Source organism: Amblyomma mixtum, chromosome 3 (assembly GCF_055824585.1).
Source record: "Amblyomma mixtum isolate Tamu chromosome 3, ASM5582458v1, whole genome shotgun sequence".
In the NCBI taxonomy this organism is placed as follows: Eukaryota; Metazoa; Arthropoda; class Arachnida; order Ixodida; family Ixodidae; genus Amblyomma; species Amblyomma mixtum.
In genome coordinates, this window is record NC_143014.1 from 423,780,362 (window position 1) to 423,802,137 (window position 21,776).

Below are 21,776 nucleotides of genomic sequence, written 5' to 3' on the forward strand. Positions count from 1 at the left end.
AATATACATTGCAAAGTTGTCCACATCCATGAGTGCAGAAGTTTTATGGGACAGCATAACGAGCTCATCGGTTTGGTTAGCAGCATCTCCTGTAACACCCAGGTCGATGCCAATTAAGAGGTCTCATGATCACACATGGTCGGTGGATATTATGAGGTGTATGACTAATCATGACGTGATGCATGCTCTTGAGAAGAAGGCTCGGACACGAACGAGAAAATAAGCTTCACTTTCTCATGTTATGTGCCAGCACATATTAGGGAACGTCAACAAACTAGAAGCGACGACACATCATGATGCCATGAAACTGGAAGTAGCGACAGGAAAGTGTCAAACATCTTGACGGGCTCTTTGTGTCATCGCAAGCCATGCTAGCCATTGTCGAAGCGCCCGCTCATTTTTCTTTTTTGTCATAGAACCACCTGTCCCCTTTTTACATTTAAATGAGGCAAAGAAAAAATCTCTGAATACGCTGGCCTCCTGCCCCTCCACATCTAAAACCTCTCCTTCCCATAGATTGCAACAGATCTGCCTGCCTTGTGTACCCATACAGGAGCCTATGTACTCATGTGAAGTCTAATAATTACTGGTGCATTAGTGCGCACATGGACAACACAAGCAGCGGAAGAGATCGCCATAGCTCTAGCCCTGACTGAAGCCAATCGGCAGGGACTGAGTTACTGGATAGCGACGGATTCTCAGGCTGCAGCAAGGGCATACAGAGATGGAAGGATCGGCCGAAAAGCCGCGAGTATCCTCTTCGAACAAAAACAACACAGACATGGATCAAACAACACAAGCATTCAACACACCATCATTTGGGTCCCTGACACTGGGGTTGAGGGAAATCTCATGGCAGACACCGTTGTCCGAGGGTTCACGAACCGGAGGGCGGGTTTGCCGGTCGAACCCTTCAGCGCGCCAGAATCTTACGGGGAGGCAATGAAGGCGTTGTTGGAAGCGCGCAAGAAGTACTCGGCTCCTGCGGATATCCTCCACAGAGAGCAGGCCACCACGCTCAGACGACTACAAACAGACACCTACCCAAGCAGAGCCATGTATCACAAAATGTGGCCGAACAGATACGCAAAAGAGTGCGTGTGGTGTGGGGGCTACGCCACAACGTACCACGCCACCTGGGGCTGCGAAAAAAGCCCTTTACTACCAAAGGTAAATAGCCCTAGTCTAGAGCAGTGGGAGGCCCTCCTGGCTGACTCCGACCCGAGCACACAGCTTATGCTGGTGACGAGGGCCAAGGCAGCGGCGGAGGCCAACAGGATCCTGGACTAGGGAAGACCGACCACTGAAGCTCCACATCTATCTATCCCCATACCCCTACTCCCTAACTCTTCCTTTTGAAAATAAATAAATAAATAAATAAATGTTTTCACTACTACTACTACTACTACTCATGTGAGTACTAAACAAATTAATTCCTATTACTACCGTCATTATTACACTAAGTACCACTCCATTAGAAGTATACATCTCAATGGGTTCCCTAGCAGCCTCGAGTCATTCGGAAAGCTGGTAAATCAAAGACACCACACTGCATGGTCCAGAAGCAAACTTGGTGGGCTGCATATATTTTGACAAAGGGTGCAGATTAGGTGTGATGAACACAATGCAAGGTAGACATTGGCATGTGTCCATTTTTGAACGACACTGCATCCGTTGTTTTTAAAGACCGCCGTCAGAGCTCACAGCAGAACGACAATTTAGCAGACTACTGAGATCCTTGTGGGAAATACTGCACAATGCACAGGTACAACCCAAGTGGCCTCCAACTCAATTCTGTAACAAAATAAGACAGCTTTCTCTATTTGGCAGAGGATTTTATGTGCTACAATACAGGTTAGCCTGGCATAGGAGGGAGAATGATGCATTTATGAATTTTTAGATGCAAACTGGCTCGTTGCTGGAACTACATGCAGCTACTCTTAGCAGCTTGCCTATGCCTAACCGCACTGAACACTTGAAACATTCTTAGATATTTTTTACATGGTGCAACAGACTCAAAGAAGAAACAACAGGATGTCATGCCAATGCTTTTGTGTGCCTGCCTTACGCATTCCCTCATGAAATCCCAGCAACTTGCAAAGTACCCACTAATTTTGGGGCCATGTACTTTACAAAGCAGACAGCATATCCGAGGAACACAATGCCTCCTTTCCAACGTACCTACCACATAAAGCAAGCTCGTGTGAAGACAAACCTGGTTAAGATGATTTCTCTGACAATATCAGCATTGTGAGCTCATTAGGTCACTTTGATATACGAGCTAATGTGAAAAAATATCTGTTTAAAATGAACTGTTAAGGCAATATTTCGCAGCGATCGTGAACCATGATGACCCCCCCCCCCAATGGGGTGTTCACGCGGCACAGTAAAGGAAAGAAAAAAAAATATATATATGAATTGGTTCTATGCAAGAAAGCACGCAATGGAGGGAAGCCGTGCATTCTTAGGGTAAAGCTCACGGCGCTGTGTTTCGATGGAGGTGAAATGCAAAACACACCCGTGCGCTATGTGATGTCAGTGCATGATAAAGATCCCCAGGTGGTCGAAATTGCTCTGCAGTCCTATACTACAGCACCTCTCTCTTCTTTCACTAGCACCTTCTTCTCCTACCTCACGGTGCTGTTGAGGTGTCCACCAACAAGTGGGATAGTTACTGCCCCATTTCCTTTTCTCAAAAACCACTAATATATTTCTTGCCCGTGCAGAGAAGGAAGCGCCCCATCGCGCTTGTCAGATCTCTGCATCGCGTGCATCAAGTGTCACCTCCCACAGACTGAAAAGCGCACGTGCGCAAAGTGCACCCGGGTGGCTCATTGATAGGGGCCTTAAAAATTCCAGGGCCACATTTTAAACTCATATGGCATCGCAACATGCGCATTGCCTGTGGAGTACAGAGAAGTGCATGTGAGTAAGCATGAATTCTCGTAGCTTGCAAAATGGCCAAATAACTGCAGCAACACGCACTCTTGTCTTACCTCTGGTCTTACGCATTAGACAGACAAACCTAGGAATAACGACGTTACTGAAGGCAGTGAGGAACCACTTCCTAACAATCATTGCCATTTATTTTCCACTCTAGCCGCCCACTACGCAAGAAAGTGTGGCCAGGCAGCCCTCCAACCGAGGTTCTAGCTTGGCGCACCCAGTTTTGCGTGCGTGACTTCTAAGGCTTGTAAAGAAAAAAGCGTGCAGCAGGGATAAATTTATAAAGGTCTTACGAATTTCCAACGCTGTTTGCGGAGAGGCAGATGGTGTCGCTAGAAATTTCGCTTGTTGTTATGAAACCGTTCTTGAGTGTCGGAGGCACACTGCTCAAGGGAGTGTTGTGTTTAACTTCACATAGGCAGCTAAGGCCTTCTTGCGCCAAGAACAAGGTATAGGAAAAGCATTCAGGAAGATTTAATAAATATGCGGAAAATGATCGGTGGTGTAGTGTGCCTAAAAAATTTAAACTACCTAGTAATAACAGAGGAAAAGAAATTTAGGAATCGCGAATGGTAAAAGCTTTAACAAAGGCCAGATAGCCTCAGCAGCTATCCTTGGCTGGGCAAGGATGCCGAGGCTCTCAACCAAACAAATAAAAACTGCAGCCTGTTTCTCAGAAATGAGAATGTGGCTGAGGGGCATCAGGTGAAGCACTGTGTCATGGTTTACATTTTTTTCAAGAAAACATGCTTCTGCTAAAAATCTAAAAACATGAGACATAACCACAGTAGCAGTATCACCTAAGAGCAGTGCTGCGTGAAAAGGGTTGCACTGATTATAAAATTGTGAAAAGCACTCTTTCTTTAGCTTTTTGAGGTTCGAGCATGAAAATAAAATGTGATTTACTATAAGTTCATCTCCACATGTACAAACTGGTTTGTCTTGTTTCATCAGCAGAAAGTTGTGTGCAAGGTGTGTGTGGTCTATACGGAGATGGCAGATAATGACTTCCTTGAAACGTTCCTGGTACACTTATCTTCCATTCACCTAAAAGTGGTTTTACCAAGTGCAGTTTGTAATTTACTTCGTTGTTCCAAGTGAACTGCCAATTTTTCCTCTCTTCCGGATGCACTAAGTTCATGCAATCTTTATAGGGCGCATTTACATTTTTAATTTGCTTTACCACAAGCTTGAGTAGTGTACAAATCTGCTGTTTTATTGCCTTTTATGCCGACATGACTTGGAACCCAGCAAAGTTTTATGTTTTGTCCTTGAGCTATGGTGGTTATGTTGTGCATGATGCGGCCAAGCAGGGCAGTGATTGCATTTCTAGAGTTAGGACTGTAAGCACACTTAGCGAGTCTGTGTAAAGTGTAAATAGTACTGTTTGCGAGGTTCTCATTTACTATTTTTTCTATGGCTACACTGATGGCATAACATTTGGCAGTGAAGATGCGTGCACGCTGCGGACTAACTATATTATTACAACTCTCATGTATCACTGCACTTCCAACGTAAACATCAGTTTTTGAACCATCTGTATAAAAAGCTGTCGAAGTACTGTACTTTTTCTCGAGTGTAAGAAATTCTTGCATCATACGTTGTTTTCTAATGTTTTATACAGCATTGTGTAAAAGTGAAATAAAAACTTGCAAAGAAATTTTCATATGACGGCAGTGGATCTAGTCTTCGAGCAATGCTTGGCAGTGCGTCTAGTACGCCAAAGTTTTGGCACACCGCAAGAGCAGTGGCCGGGTAGCTTGCTGTTTGTTTTAAAGAATGTTCTAGATGGGCACTTTGTGGCAATGGGGCAACATATGCTTCTGCAGTGAACGGATTTTTAGAATGTACGAGCATGTGAGCATGGCTCTTGTGTCTGGCTGGGCACTTTTATTTCTTTCCTTTTAAACCCTTTCTAGCATATGTAAGTGATGGTTCGTTAGAGTCTACATACAGACTCTTTATGGGCGACATCGTGTACGCCCCAGTGAAAAGACACAAACCTAAATTATGCACTGGATCCAGTTGTTTAAGGTACAATGGCCACGCTGACCCATAAACTATGCTTCCACAATCTAATGTAGAGTATACTACACAGCAATAAATTTGTAAGAAACATGTCCTATTGGAGCCCCAGTGTTCTCGTGAAAGTATTTTTTGTACATTCAGGGATTGAGAAACTTTCTTTTTGAGAATGTTTATGTGTGGCAGGAATGCGAGTCAAGTTAATCCCCAAAATTTATGCTCGTCTTTTGCTGTTAATGTGACGTCACTCAGGAAAAGGGTGCGATCAGTCTACAGCCCTCTTATTAGCAAGGATAGAACAGCTACTCACTTTTGCGTGGAAAACTCAAAACTAATTTTATATGCCCATGTCGTTAGTACTTTTACCGTCATTCGTATTTGTGTCCAGCATGTTGCTACATTTGAGGATGTGCAGGCTATTTGAAGATCGCCAACATAGACAGAATACATGACGGCTTTCGGGATTATCTTAGTGATGGAATTTATTTTTATAATAAATAGTGTCGTGCTTGTTGTACACCCGAGATACTCCATTCTCCTGAATGATTCTCCTTGAGAGGGTTGAGCCTAGGTGTACATGAAGAGAATGGTTGGAAAAGAAGTCATTCAGGCAGTTCAACATCCTACCGCGGATACCTAGGCCCCCTAGGTCACAGAGGATCACAAACCGCCATGTATCATAAGCTTTATCCATATCGAAGAAGACAGCAAGACAGTGCTGTTTGTGTATAAAAGCTTCTATGATTGTGTTTTCGAGGCGGACTAGATGGTCAGTTGTTGAGCATGCCTTTTTAAAGCTGCATTAATGGATGTCAAGAAGTTCGCAGGATTCGAGGGCAAAAGTCAGTCTAATATTGAGGACATTTTTAAAAGATTTGGTGAGATAGTTTGTAAGGAATACTGGCCTATAACTACTAGGGGAAGTTGGTGGTTTTCCTGGTTTCAGGAATGGCACTATGATGGCTCTTTTTCACTCCTTAGGTATTTTCATTTTATGAATATTTTGTTAAAGAAATTCAAGAGTTTTTCTACGGCTGGCTGGCAAAGATGGGCAAGTATTTCACAGTGTATCTGATCCTGGAGCAGTTGTTTTGCTGGCAGACAGTATTCTATTGACTTCTCCGAGGGTAGTTAAATTGTTGTATCGTTCATTTGCATCTCCACTCGTTAGAAGGTGGTTTTCGGCCATGTTTTTCCGCTTTAGAAATCACCTCGTACAGTGTGACGAAATGGCGACTGCAGCCAAGTGCTCTCCCAAAATATCTGCCTGTTCCCTCATCCTGGTTTGCGTACCAGATGTTGTCAAAAGAGGAATTGTGAATGGTGAAAACCTGCCATTTAAATTTCGAACCAGCTCCCACATTGTTTTTGATGTGATTTGACTGTTTATAGATAAACCATAGCTGTGCCATGAGGCTTTCTCGGCACTGCGCCAGACGTACCGAGCCTTAGCTCCATTCATTTCGTTTCATTTATTTATGCTGTCAACCGTGATCACGGGATATAACAGGAGCAAGTAATGTGGTACAAAAATGACAAAAACATTGAAATGGGCACAAAATTTGCACATAAAGCATTCGCCACTCACTTTTTTAGAATTTACGAGTTTCTCCTGTGTTGGGTAGCTCAAAATTTTAGCCCATGCTTTATTTTGTTGTTTTTTTGCTTCTTTGCAGTCTAGTGCTCACCACACTTTGTGGTTTTTGTCACACACTCCTGAAGGCTGAGGAACAGCTAGGTGTGCGGCAGTTTTGATACAATTTGTAAATGATTCATTTATCTGATCAATTCTGAGATTTCTCTAAACCAATATCTTCTAAAGGAGCTTTTGCTCTAAAAAGTTGCCAGTTTGCTAAATGGAGCCTCCAATGGTGCAGTTTTGATGGGATAATTTCAGGTGTACCTGATAAACTAATTAGTACAGGGAGGTGATCGCTGCCATACAGGTTGTCAGTGATATTCCATTTAAAATTGCTAAAAACAGCCGGTGAAACAATAGACAAATCTAAAGAGCTCATTTTCCCAGAAGCTGGGAAGCAGTATATGGCCTTTCCTATATTTGGAAGAGATATATTATTTGTGAGGATAAAATCTTCGATAGCTTGGCCCCTAGAGTCATAGCATTCACTTCCTCAAAAAGGAGAATGGGCAATAAAATCTTCAACTACCAGATATGACTCTGGAAGCTCGTTGATGAGTTCTTGTAGAATATGGACTGTTAATGCAAACTATGGAGGAAGATAAACAGAACAGATTGTTATCGTTTTGCAACTGACGATGCTGACCGCAACCACCTCAAGTTCTTTCAGTTTGATTTCTTGAGCAAAGACGCTGCTTTCAATGACTATTGCAACGACTGCTGAGAGTCTAGTCACATGCTCGCGATCACGTTGGAATGTTTTATAATGTCTCAGGATATTCACAAGCTGTCGACCAAGGTTGGTTTCATGGAGACATAAAGCTACAGGCAACACTGACGCTAGAATATGTGTCATGTAACTAATTCCTGAGTAGTTCTCTACAGTTACACTGAACCAAGAATTCATGTTTGGATTGTATTCTTTATTCGCCCTCTGCCCTTTGTGCACATCCCAAATCTGTCATGCTCCCGGATGCCGTGCTCACACTTTCTGGTGGTTGTGGCGCCCTGTACATCGCAAACCCGTTGCCTTTTCCCACCACTTTACTTCGGGGAGAATCGCTTGGCACGGTAGATGTCATCGATCTCGACGACGCTTCCCCTGTCCTTGATGACCCTGACATTCATGACATCAACGCCCTCACTCCTCCCATCGCCGTTGCCGACCCGTCCTCCCCGGATATGTTTTCCCATTCTGTCAATGCCGCTCTACCACCTCACCAACGCGCCCAGCTCATCGCTTTGCTGCAGCGCTTCCGCGCGTCCTTCGACTCTCACTCAGCACCTCCACCAAGTGTAATGAGGGGACTCGCACAGTTAGTGTTGACGGCCACAGTCCTTGTTCTAGCGGTGCTGCTCAGCAGGCCGGCGTTCGGAAGCGCAAACCCGAACTTTGTCAGCTTCTCCTTTCTTCATCTTTCTCGCCTTCGTCGGCGCTAGCTGCTGGGGCACCAAACCCCAACTCTCTTTCTTACAGTATGTTTTTTGGTTGATACGGAAGGGATTTAGTTCTTTTCTGGACCCGTTATCAGGGTTCTGTCTTTTCTTCGCTCAAGAGAGCTGGTCCACCACTGCAAAGCGGGTGGACTGGGAGTTACATCCATCACCTCGCCAGAGGTGCCAGATGACCGTGGGTGTGTGGGTTTCAGGACTTCCCCAGAGGGGGAAACTCCTGCGGGATGCCGACCCATGGACCCGTGCTCCATGCTTTTGAGATGGCAGAGCAGCGTTCGCTGTCCCTGCCTTGGGCATGGATGGCCCTGCCATAGACTCAGTGGTAGTGGCCTGGGAAGATGCCACAGTGCTATGTGGTGCACCTCCTCTGTGCACCACATTGGCAAAGTTTGTTAACTTGAAAAAGTTGAAACCAGTCAGAAAACACACCACCTGATTCAGAAAACACACCGCGGATGGTGTTTAGAGATCGATGTGCTGTAACTGGCGCAGGGATTTCCCCAATGGACACTAGGCTGGAAAGTGTCCAGTACTGGGCAATGTCTCTGAGTTTAAGCAGCAGGTCACCACTAGGCATTTTAAATAGTCCCCTGGCCCAAGGCATCAGTTAGGCATTTGGGCACTAAGAATGGTGACTTGGCTCTAGTGGGTTTTTTTCTGTTTCTTCACTATGAAGAGCATGGTACTTTGTAAATGTTTTTGGTTTCTGGAAAAATTGTGCCCTTGCATCGGTCTGCCCTTTCTCTGCAGGCCAATTGTTTTGTGGGATAGGGAGAGCCAAAAAATATATGTGTTGTTCAGCTGTGGTTCCAGCCACCCATTAAGGAGCTCAACGATGGGACGGGGCAGGAGCACAGCCTTTTTGTCAACAAAATGCAGTAACCTGCCAATGTAGACAATTTCAGTTTGAACTCAATGTCGCTTTACCCTCTGCCAACATGATGATCGGCACTCGCAAGATCAAAGACATTTTGAGGGCATCAACCTTTCTAAAAGTTCTGGAAATTACTGTACAAGCAAAAAATATCAGTGCTACGCTGCAGTCAAACAAAACAGAGGCACGGACAGCAAAAATATCTCTGCGACATTTCCATAAGAGCTCTCCTTCACCAACCTCTAATTTTAAAGCTTAGTTAACCCTCTCGTGCATTCCACAGGCATCATATATAAGGCTCAGACTTTTTCGGTTTAAATTGAAAAAGGTCTGCATTTTTGGATTGCAAGGTGTAGCTACCTCACTGCTTAGCATGAGTTACTCTCCAGCAAAACTGAAAATTGACTCATTAGGGAAGAGAGGGGTGTGATGGGACGGTGATATTATTCGATAAGCATTAGCACAGTTGTGCGATTTCAGGGATTGCTCCACTAGCTTACACACCCCTGCAGACCAGGAAGCACTCTTCCTCTCCTCCTGATAGCCAAGCACTGTTTGTCTACTATCATCCTCCACTTAGAGGAATTAGCTGATTGAATAGGTTTACCAACTGAATGCAGGACACTGAGATGAAACCATGAATGGGCATCACAAAAAAGTACCATGTTCTGGCTACCGTGACAACTGAGTAACAGTTTCATCGCTACCATACACACACAAACCATGTGATGCCTCACGCTCCTGCTCAACCCGGTGCCACAACCCAATGACATGTCAACCTAGTTCTTAGAAGCAAATTGCCACGTGCACTTTTTGGCTGCCAGCTATCTCATTTAACTAGCTTCACTTTCTTAATGACTGCAGCAATTTCTTCTAAAAGCAGTGGTCAAATTACTACCATTTAAACATTAATACTGGCTGACAAACTTTTTTCTGCAGACAAATACACCGAGATAGTTTGCCAATGTCTATGTCTGTTGGACTGGCACATCAAATAACCGTAAAAGTCAGTAATGCATTTTTCGAAAACAATATTCACCAAAATAAACCTGGCACTTGCGTTCTGAAATAAACATAGAAAAAATTCCTCCAAATTTTCAAGAAATAAAAACTGAAAAGCCCAGCCACTAAATGTGTACAAGAGTAGTGATATACACAATAGCCAAAATATATATTTAACCACCCACTCTTCCCACAGGCTATACTAATACAGGATATGATTTTTAATTAGGATCAAATATTGCCTTTCACTGCAAGTCCATTTCTAGAAGGACGTGCACAAATTTCACTTTTAAAATAATTGTTTACTGACATAAGGTTGTTTACTTAAGCTTTTTTTTACTCACGCGGGTAGTACAAAATAAGGGCAAACTGTTCAGGAGCACTACATATATTTTCTATGCACGTGGTTATTTTTGTAATTTAGAGCTCACAACTTCATCATGATAGTTGAGTAAGCATGCTTATTAGTCCTATGTTCAGATTTACTTTTCCTAAGAAACGAATGTATGTACCCACTCCACAGCTAATGTCAGTGCGAGCTATGTGCTAGAGCATTCGGATTAAGTTTACCAGCTCTAGAACTTTACCTATAGAGACTGTAGCAAAGAGGAATAACTAGTCAATCACTACGAGAACGCAGCAAGACCTAAATGTTCACGTATTGATGATGATGATGAATTTTCAGGGTGAAATACATCGGCGACCAAAGAGTGCCAAGACACAAGGTTTTTTCTTCGATACTCAAAGACCCATTTCCCACGCAATTCACCCTTGAAGAAGCCGAGCACCAGACCAGGGGAGAGCTGGTACCCACTGTATCACCGGTGGTCACCCGGCGACACTGGGGATCGAACCCCGAACCTCCCGCATGCGAGGCGGACGCTCAGACGACTAGGCCACTGCTGCGGAAAATGTTCATGGATTAAATGGCTCCTCTCACCTCCACACTAAATGCAACACCAAAACAAAATGCCCTCAAAATACTCCTTTGAAAAGAATTGAACCTTACATTCTGGGCTATAATGCATAAAAGTGACAGCAATACATTTGCCGCACCTGAATAAGTTGTCAGTACCAATGTTGCTGACTTGAGTCAACAGCACTCCAACAGATGAACTGAGATGCTTCCCGATGCCTGGGGTACGAAAAATGGAGATCAGCACATGACAACTGAAAGAATTCATTCTCAGAGACAAGTGTAGTACATGCACACAAAAATTACTTCTAAGGTAACAACAGTATATAGGAACTACAGAGAAACATATGAGCGCATTTGCTTAAAAACAGTAAATGAGCACCTGACACCGACTGTCTTTGAACAAACACCTTTCCTTGAATTTATAGCCAAGAAGCTATGCAGGTTCTGCAGAGCAAAATAAACTATACAGAAAGATATTATGAAACAGAATAAAAATGACTGCAACTAGAAAGAAGAGGTGGAAAAATTGAATTGCTTGTCAACATGTACAACACTGCATTTTGAAGAGTGCAGAAAATTGGTGTTTGTTCCGACAGGGTGAAGAATGCTATTCTTGATAAGGGCAACACTAAACACTATCAGTCGATCCGCTAGGTGGCGCCGCCCTGGTTAGCTGGCTGACTATCGTGCTCCGTTTTTCACCTGCCCCTGGCCTGGTCCAGGGCCTTGCCCGCCCCTGGATTTACACTCCATCACGCCAGGAAGACATCCGCACCACGTGGACACCATTGGCATCACGGCCCGCTGTCGAGCTGGCGCTCCAAGCGCCTCCAAAAATCTGCTGCGGCGCGGCGCCTCACTAACCCTAACGCGCCGCGCCTGCACCTCTGGCATGCAGCGTCTCAACAAGCCCCTGAAGCCGAGACCCACCCATACCTCGCCGGTGTCAACTTCTCCCGACGCGGCCGCCGCGGGGCCTACTCCAACCACGCTTACAGCCATGTCTCAACCGGCTGTGTTCAACACCGGCCACACCACCGCGCCCATTCCCGTCGCGTTCACCGACGCTGGGAGCTCCGAATCGACAGCCGCAACGCAACCGGCAGCGTTCGTCACCGCCGCGGCGTCCACTGCTGGCCAACTCCACGCATTAAGGGAAGCCAAGAGCTTCGGGCACACAGACGCATCGCAGTCGACTGCGTTCGTCGCCGCCGCCAGTGCCGCCGCACCTACTCGGACCACACTTCCCGCTGACAGCAAGTCCAGCACCTTGGTACCTGCGTCGCAGATTGCGGCTCAGGCTGACGACACAGCAGACATGGACCTTACGGCGTCCCCGGTCGACGGCCATCTCATTCCGGCCTCTGAGGTCGGCTGGACCACCATCGGTGCCTGCCGTAAGCCTGCCTCCGCCACCCGGCCCCGCACCGAGCTCATCACAGTTGGCATCCAGCTTCCCCCTGGCACCCTCAACCCCAAGATACCGCTCTACGACGTGCTCGCCGCAGTCGTCTCCGCTGCACAACTGTCCTCCGAGAGCAGTGCGGAGATTACCCTTCAGGCCAAGCCAGCCCAAAGCCTCGTCTTTTTAAAAACTCATTCCCCTCTCACTGCCCACCTCCTGCTTTCTATCACGCATCTTCAGCTTCACGGTAAGCCTATCACCATTAAAACATATGCCCCTAATCCTCCCATCTCATGCCTCGGCGTCATCCATAACGTCGGTGGCCACTTCACCCCTGATGACCTCATGCATGATATCGAATCATTCAACACCGATATTCTTGCTGCTTGCATGATGGGCACCACTCAGTCGGTGCTCATAACTTTCGCTGGAACCGTAATCCCCCACTTTGTGTATTTCAAACGTGTTGCCTTCCGGTGCCGTCCCCATAAGCCTAAGCCTCCCACCTGCACCCGTTGTCTCACTCTTGGACACTGCACCCACCAGTGTCCACAGCACAGCGTTCCGGCAAAGTGCCGTCGCTGTGCTGCTCCTCTACCCGCCGACCCTTCCGCTCATGTATGTGCCCAGCCCTGGTGCGTTCATTGCCAGGTAAACACCCACCCCTCCCTCGACCCCACTTGCCCCTTTCTCCTTGGTAAACAACGCGAGTGTGCCAAAGCTGCATACCTACGACGCCTAGCTTTGCGCCGGGCCACGCAACCCACCCCCTCCTCCTCCTCTAATCATGAACCTCCGTCAGCTCCGGTCACGTCACCACCAGGCTCCTACGCCGCCAAAGTTAAAGGCTCCTCGGTTCCAGCGTCCCTTTCCAGCGTCTCTTCCACTGCACCACCCTCTCCATCCCTGACTGACGAGAGCCGCTCCTTCGACCTCCGGCTCGCTATGCTGGAACGCCAGCAGCGAGAGCAACAGCGCATTTCCCATGACCTACAACAACAGATCCACGCCTTGACCCAAACCCTCCAGACAACCACCTCATCTCTTACCTCCCAGCTTACCAAGCTAAATGAGCACCTTGCCACACTCACCACTCCCTCCTCCACCGCCCAGGTCGCCCCTTTGGCTGATCTTCTCGAAACCACCACACAGGCACACCACACTCGCTTGGTTCAGCTAGAGACATCGGTTCTGCAGATTCTTACCACCCTCCAAGCACAATCCAAACAATTAGAATCCTTCACTTCTACGCTCCAATCCCTGCATGAGTCACTGCCCCCGGCCAAAAAGAAGGAACGCCTACCCTCACGAAGTTCTACCTCTACACTATCATAATGGCTTTTGGCGAAGACCTCGAGATTGTGCAGTGGAACTGCCGAAATCTGTGCCATAATAAGACCCCCCTCCACCAGTATCTACTCGCCCGCCCCTCCCTGCCCCATTTCCTCCTTCTCCAGGAGACCCGGACGGCCCGCACTGTCCCAGGCTACCGCGCCTACCATGCCACTACGGCCACACCACTTGCGTGTATCTATGTACGTAGCGATGTGCTCGTGGAGCCACTTGATATCCCCTCCGTCCTTCTTAAATATTTAGTTGGTGTGGTCTATTACCACCCTTCTTCCCGCGTCTCACTCGCCCTTTTGTCTTTCTACAACCCACCTGTCACTTCCTCTTTATGCTCTGCTCTGGGCAAATTCCTTCACTCTCTTTCTTCTACCTCCCATCTCCTCTTTGGTGGTGACTTTAATGCCCCTCACACACTCTGGGGCTACCCACAAACCCTCAAACCCGGCCGCCTCCTCCATTGTCTGGCCCAGGAACGCCACCTCACCCTTCTTAATACTCCTGGCTCTCCTACTCGAGCGGGCACTGCCTCAGCAGCAGAAGCGATTTCAGTTGAAAGGTGATGTGAAAGCAAAAGTCCACTGATTTTGCGGACATCAGCTAGAGGACTACCACGGTGTATAGCTCTGACTTCCCGCATTCCCCGGAATGGAGACAAAATGAGCCTTTTACTATACAAATTTACTACACAAACAGTGCCAGTACAAAAAGATGGGGGGGGGGGGGGTAGTGCAATATCCACATTCGATCGCTTATTTTCTAGACAGGTGCTGCCGCATGCTCACATCCGTGTTCACAAGACAGCAGGGAATCAGAACTGTTGGAATTATCACAATTTCGTGCTGATCACTAATCATACCAGAAAATCAGGAACGTTGCCTCGTGTGGCAACAAAATGCAGTTCCAATGAATGGATGCAAATGATATGCTAAGGCCACAGTAGGGAGAAACTCGACGCAATTGTAATGAGTACTTATTAGCTCTTGCCAGCTATGTCCCGCAGTCTCCAGTCGAAGTTTCACAGCCAGTGTTTCCTTTTCGTTTTTCGAGCCTTGGTGGTGGTAGTGGTTTATTTGGCAATAAAAAGTGAACGAAAAGAATGTTGCCGGCTGCGGCCGTAAGCGCTTTCGGGATCTCTGTTATCATGCATGGATGCGCGGGCAGAAAAAAAAAGTTCAGCATTACTTGCAACGCATCTCTATGTCACAGACTGAAGCACAAAAGAGTTTACCTCTCCCAAGCTATTATCGGGAATGGGGAGGAGATGAAGGGGGCTAACACACTGTGATATTGGTTTTTTTTCCTCTTTGCAGCTACTGACCCAACAACATTAGTACTTGAACGCAATATGTTTCTAACATTCTGATATGCCTTATTCTGCCCATTTTCTCTTATTTACTGTTACCATATCAGCTTTCTCTTAGAATTCTACATAGCACTGGCAGTGTGTGAGTAAACAATAAAAACACTCGCCATGCTTCGAAATCTCGGGTTGATGTTTCACTGCAGGTGTTTTTCCTAGAATTGCAAAATAAACGTTTGTATGGCGAACGGGAATCAATAGCACACAAGTCTTACGCGACACCCGCAGCTGCGTAGCGTCACGTGCCTCTGACGGCAGAAAAGGCTGTGACAACACACATGACAAATGCCCTTTAAAACCAAGAGGTCATCTACTATTCTGCTGCATCCATTTCAACATCATCCATATTGTTTTACGAAGGCCATAGCCCATAGATGTCTTGTGGCCCTTTGTTATGGATGCCAGTGGAACCTACGAAGCTTTATTTTGTAATATTGCTTGCCGTGGCTACCGCTGCTAGTCATAAAAATATTGTTCAGGGTCCTGAGAAAAGAATAACTACAAAACAACGTGTACAACTCTGGAAAAAATGGAAACAAAATATGATATCTGTAAATGTCAAAGATATAGACTTTCCACATTCGAAATAGTACCTCGTAAAAAAGAATCGCTAGGCACCATGGCAGGGCCGCAAAGGGGTGCGTAGGGGCAAAAAAAGCAGTATGAGTGTGCCAAACATGTTCGAGCGCGGTTGTCATTGTCGGGGCGTTTATCCCCCTTCCGTGACTAACCGCCTCCTTCTGCCACAATGCGAGGAAGAGAAGGTCAAGGTAACGCAGAGAGGAGGACCAGACCGTCTCAGAGGAGCGCTTTTACGCTTCCACGGACAAGTGGAGCCGCCCTGGTGGTTGAACTAACGTCTTGTCCAAGATGGCCGCCGTGGTACCCCCCCCCCCCCCCTTAATATACGGAAACAGCATGGCCTATGTGGGCAGCTGCAGTGAAAGGCTCCAGATTTATTATGAATAAACACAATGTACACAAAGAATATATAAATTGAAACCCTCACATCTTTAACAGAATCTGGCAGTCGTATACTAAGTATGGGAGGCTGTGTTCATGACTTCCACTTTTCAATGCAAGTCGAACGAAAATAATAGCAAGTTATGTACAAGATCTGACTCGATGTATTCTTTTATGGTCGACATATACGGCGAAGCTATAAAATGCAGTTCTAGACTTTTTGAAAGAAAGCCTGCATATTAGGCTCTTGAACAATAATGTTTAGACGAACAGTTCCTACTTCAACCTGCAAGTCGTGCACTGTGTCCTCCATGAAGCTAACGCCTTGTCAGCAGCATACATTTTTGTTTCTGAATGGTTTCAGATGGGAGATCATTTACAAAGACTCAGAAAATGAGTTGAAAAACAGAGCCCTCGGCTACGCTAGCAAGTAATGTTTGTGCATGAAAAATTACAGTTCTGATAACACTCAGCTTACAATTCAAAAGATAGCTTGTAAAAAGGTCTAATGATTTCTGTCTGCACCAATAATTATACACCTAATTTAATAACATGTGCTGACTGTTGGTATAAAATGTCTTTTCAATATCAAAGCATATCACTATTTCAACCTTGTTGCCATGAAGGGCAGTGTTAACGAGTTGTGTTCAAGCAAGAACAATTAATGTGGGCAAGTGATGCGTTAAATACCCATGTTGGCTGGGGTTACAAACACCGCATCTAGTCAAAATTTCTGATATGATTATGAAGTGATTTCCCAAATATTCCATTACTTACGTTTAGAACTTCAATAGATGTCTACCTACTAAGCTCAGCATGCTGTCCGTTTTTACAGATAGGAACTACATTCAGTCTTTACCCTGTCTCGATATAATGAGCACTCTAAAGAATTTTGAGCGTTTAATCATCTTGACAATGCTAGTATCAAGCCCCGATTTTTTGCATGGGGATACGATACTTAATAATTAAATAATTACCTGGCTATTTTATATTGAAGGAAAAAATCAAAATGAAGGTTAGCTCAAATGGGGCGCCATTTATAGGGCCATATTGTCAAGCTAAGGTGGACCCAATACTATCAAACTAGATGCTAACCGAGCTAAGAATCGCATCTTCAATTACAGCAGGTAATACAGACCTTTTCAAAAGAAGTCAATGGGCGCCACCATATTGGGCACTGGCCTATGCTCGTAGTACAGAAAAGAGTTGAGGATTAAGCTCCTCCACTTCTCCATACACAGCCCACAAGACCTGCTTTCCCGAGGGTCATGAAAAATTCTATATGCTGGCTTAAAGGGAAGCCAACAACACTGTTAAAGCTATCCCTAACTTCTTTGGCATTTTTCTTGGTTTGATGCATTAGAAAAGAGTGACATTCCTTTTGCTCACCATGGTGACCACACTATATGTAGCAGAGGTGAAATTTTTTCACTCATGCTCACGTCATATGGTATAGTTTGAAGGAATCTTCCTTCTAGTAATACATTAGTCAATTTTATTGCATTCTTTAATTCAACTTGGTTTTATACTTTCTGGCAAATGACTAGCAACAACAATGATGTGGAGGTCTGGTGATCGCCATGGGCACTAATATCATTGTTGCCAAATTATCATCGGTCAAAGTGTTGGCAGTGGCTGTTACAGGGTTCACTGTGCTGTTAAATTAAGCATGTTAAATCATTCTAAGAGAAACCTGCAATACTGCTGTGCATCTGAAATATAAATATTAAAATCTCCAAAAATAAGGCCCAAAGGTTCAGAGGCTGGTACATGGCACCAAATGTTACATCGAATTGGAGGTTCTTATAAGTACCTCAAGGCATGTGTCACTAAATGAACACTGCATAGATACTGAAAAGCAATGCCCTCTTATGAATAACACTACTACACCATATCTCACTCATGAATCACACAATTGTGAAGAAAATGTACAACTGGGTGTAAGAATAGCTTCACTGTCAATAAGCAAAGCCAGGTTTAACTGAGCACTCAAGCCAAAAATAAACTTCTGGTCCTCAATGGACATTATTAACCACTGAGACTGTTACAAATAATATGAATATTGCTAAATAGCACAGAAAAGGTACTCTTTGTTATGAAATAACAGATCAATCCCAGAAGAGGTAAAACATAACTTCAGAAACAAACACTACAAGCCAATAGCACACGAGATCTTTGCAGTTTGTGAGGTCATCGTCCCAGCAAGCATGCTGTGAAGATAACTTCTGTTTTTCTCATTCTTTATCACTTTCACCTGGCCAAACCAACAGCCTTTATCTCTCTTACAGGCGACTGTTGTTTTGAACCTACCTCTAGACCCTCATGAGCTTAATGAACTGTACTAAAGCACAAATAAGTATCCACTGCTTCAGGGTCCTCACTGGACCATCATTAAAATCATTAGTCTGAATACCATGCAAAAACACTTAACTAGACTAATACATAAGGCGTACGAAGTAATTGAGTTCGGAGGGCCATCAGCTGCTCCAGAAAGGCAATGTGCGCTGGTCACACTCCAGGCAGAACAAAAAGCTCCCACATCGTCAACAATGTATGGAATCTATACCCATTAAAAAAATTGCCATGTCTTGATAGCAGATTATAGTTCTTATACAAAGTACAACAAAGAAATGGCACTAAACAGTGTAATCAATTTTTTGAACCTGTGAGAGCATTATACTAGCCTTATCGCCTACTAAAGCAATACACAGCTGAGCAAGTGCCACTGTTCACAGCACTGGCCCTGCAGCCCAAGTCGTGTTATGTTGCTTCAGCATGCCTTACATGCCTCACCAAAAGTAGACTGTGACCCATGTTGTAATACAAAGCTCTGCATTCCTTTAACCCCCTAGGGATTCTCAAACATGCATATTTCAGTACATGGGTGGGCACACTACTTCACAGCAGATAGCTTGCAGCGGTGTCACACCATTCACTGTGATGTTGAATCAGGAATGTGGGGAAGGAATTTTAATTCGTGCAAACTGCTTATTAGCACTAGCCCCGATGTAGCTTGGTGGGTGCTATGTAGCCAATCATCGTGGTGCCACTGACATCATACACAAGCCACCCAAGCCAATGTTGGCTCAAACATTGTATCATATGTTGAAGGCCTGGCTATTATGCCTTGAAAAAGACCTCCGGAGCACACGTTACCACTCATTTGCAATGCACTACCCTGAATAATGATGCCCAACCAAAACCCACACTGCTTTCTGTCCAGAATCCACACACAATGCAAGCGTTGACTGTTTAACGTAATTTTCTGTTTCCCTACCGATTTTCACAGCTTTAAACCTTTGTGCCTGCCCTGTATATCAATAATGATTACTCGCTTACAATGGAGCCTATTCCTATTCACACAAAATCTGGAATATATGAACATGAGAAAATTCTCAGCTACTGTACTTTGCATGTACCATACCACAAACGTACTCTGAATGCATCCACATGTACCCAGACCCAATCTCTTCACTAAAACTGACATCCAACAACTGAGCAAACAATGATAAGGACATGAGGTCCCTCTCAGGACATACGTATGAAGGAAGCTAAGAAGCTTCCTTCACACGACATCGCACAAGACAAAAAAAAACCTACAAATTTTGCGCTTCATTTCCTGAATGCCTTAACCCAAATCTTTGCACTGCTCTCCTTCAAATGGTAGTGCCATAAAAAGCAGCAGGACACGTATGTGCACCACACAATACCAAATGCAATACCAAACTAAAACTATACATTGTAGTGGCAAGTGAGACTCACCTTTCAATGCTATACAGCTCAGCAGTTCTCTTGTGGTGGCAGGATCCATGCTGCACACTCCTAAATGAATGCAGACATATGTACATCCATTAGGCAAGCATTGTTTGGGATACCTGACCTAATGGCAGATGGCAAAAAACAAAGTAACACTAAAATAGCCTATTAAAACAGCATTACATTCAGCATGATAAGCTATGGGGCACCAATAACAAGCAACACCTAAACTCCTGTAACGCACACAATAAAACTGAAAATAGATGCGCGTAACTACAGGTACACACTATAACTATGATGGCCCCTTCAAAGTTCAGCAATCTCTGTGACAGCTACACGAGACCAAAATGTCGCCATGCATTGAGCATAACTCCGCCTGTATAAAACAGCTGAACCGCAATGTAGATCATGAAACCTAGAAGTGCAGTTCGGTTGGTTACAGCCACAGGAAAAACTTGGCAAGCGTCACCTTGACTTTAGGCGCGCAAAACACGTTACGGCAAAACATCAACATACTCAGTCCTGACCCACAGAGCCAATTAGGATCAATAAAACTTTTTGCTGGGCTAGTTAGTGATACATACTTGAATAAAAAGGTAGCACAAAAAAAACGACCATAGGGGGAAGACACCACAAAAATGAACATAACTCAGCAATACAGCAAGCCAAAAATGCAACTACCTAGAGCACATAATAGCCTGGCTACAATATCCATCACACAGACACTTTCGATCCTCATTTAACTCGGTCTGCATTAAGATTTTCCAGCACGTTCGAAATAGCCGGTGCTATAGAGGCATTTTCAATCCTCAATGAGAAGTTTCCCTCCCATGTGTTAGGTGGCGGCAAATTTTCCATCGACAGCCATAACATGGTGATGTCCGGCGACACTGCGTAGTCGGGTGCAGCGGCAGCCAAATCTGTAGCCAGACGCTGTGATAGCAGTTGGCGCCAAAATCAAAAGATTTGTTCTCACAGCTGTGCAGTTTATTATCAGAAAAAAAAAAGAAACGCCAGACTGCTCTCAAGACGGTGGCGGCTGCTGACCTTGAAGCCGAGATTGAGGCAGCTAGAGGAGAGACAGTGTAAAAAGGCAGCTGTTTTTTTACGAACGGGTGGTGTGTCGCAGCTGCATGGAAATATACAGTCCACCAGGACAGGTGAATGTACAATCGCATCAAAGGCAGGTTCGAGAACACCCTCCCCCACCTCAGTGAGCGGTTCTCTAAACAGAGTTTCTGTGTGATGCCGTTGCGATGCATAGTCGAAGCTTGCTGGCCCCTGCTAAAGTGCATCGACACAAATATGCTGTTGGCCATCTCTGTTGAGAAGCACGTTGCAGTGGAGATGCACAAGCTGTGCTCCTCACAGAGGATAGGTCTGTTGCCAATCTTTTCGGCCTGGGGCGATCTACTCTCAACCCCATCTATCAGGAGTTTTGTGACACCATAGTGTGCCTACTCAAGGACAAGTGTATCAACATGCCTTCTCCAGACGCAATGGGCGACCACATTAGAGAGTTCAGTGCCGTTTGCAATTTTCCACAAGCGATGGGTGCACTCGACGGGTGCCATTTTCCCATGTAACCACCAAAGGAAAACACATAAGATCGACTACTACAACTACAAAGCCTGGTCAGTTACCTTATACTTGGCTTATGTAGAGCTTACATGTTGAAGCCATAAAGGCAGCACTGCAACAATACGAATTTGCTAATGCAAAAGTCAGTTCACAACTCCTTGTGCTCGTTCATGATTTGTGAAGAATTCTTTTAACTCTTACAGGCGCTTTTACACAATTGCATAAGTGGCAAACTTACATCTTTTTCTGAGAAACTGGAACACTTAACAGTAATTTCATTATTTCAGTCAAATTGAGCACCCTTCTTCTTCCAAATAAGTTGCTTTTTTGTACCATGTAGCAAATGCAGTAAATTATATTTCACATAAGTGTGAGCTAGGTAGCGCTTTGTCCGCCATTTTCGTGCAGACAGATTTTGCCGTGAGTGAAAACATAGATTGTTTTTGCTCAATTTCGAGCGTAATGCGAATCTTCGAAACACAAAGTGATTACACGATCCCT

General features: G+C 45.1%; 1 pseudogene across 1 annotated transcript in view; it reads right to left on the reverse strand.

The window, feature by feature from the left end:
- Window positions 1-21,776, reverse strand: part of LOC149357919 (uncharacterized) — a 46,034-nt pseudogene that overhangs the window by 10,378 nt on the left and 13,880 nt on the right. Inside the window, exon 5 of the transcript XR_016291902.1 lies at window positions 19,701-19,760. The product of XR_016291902.1 is annotated as an uncharacterized LOC149357919 (transcript). The remainder of the gene's footprint in view (window positions 1-19,700; window positions 19,761-21,776) is intronic.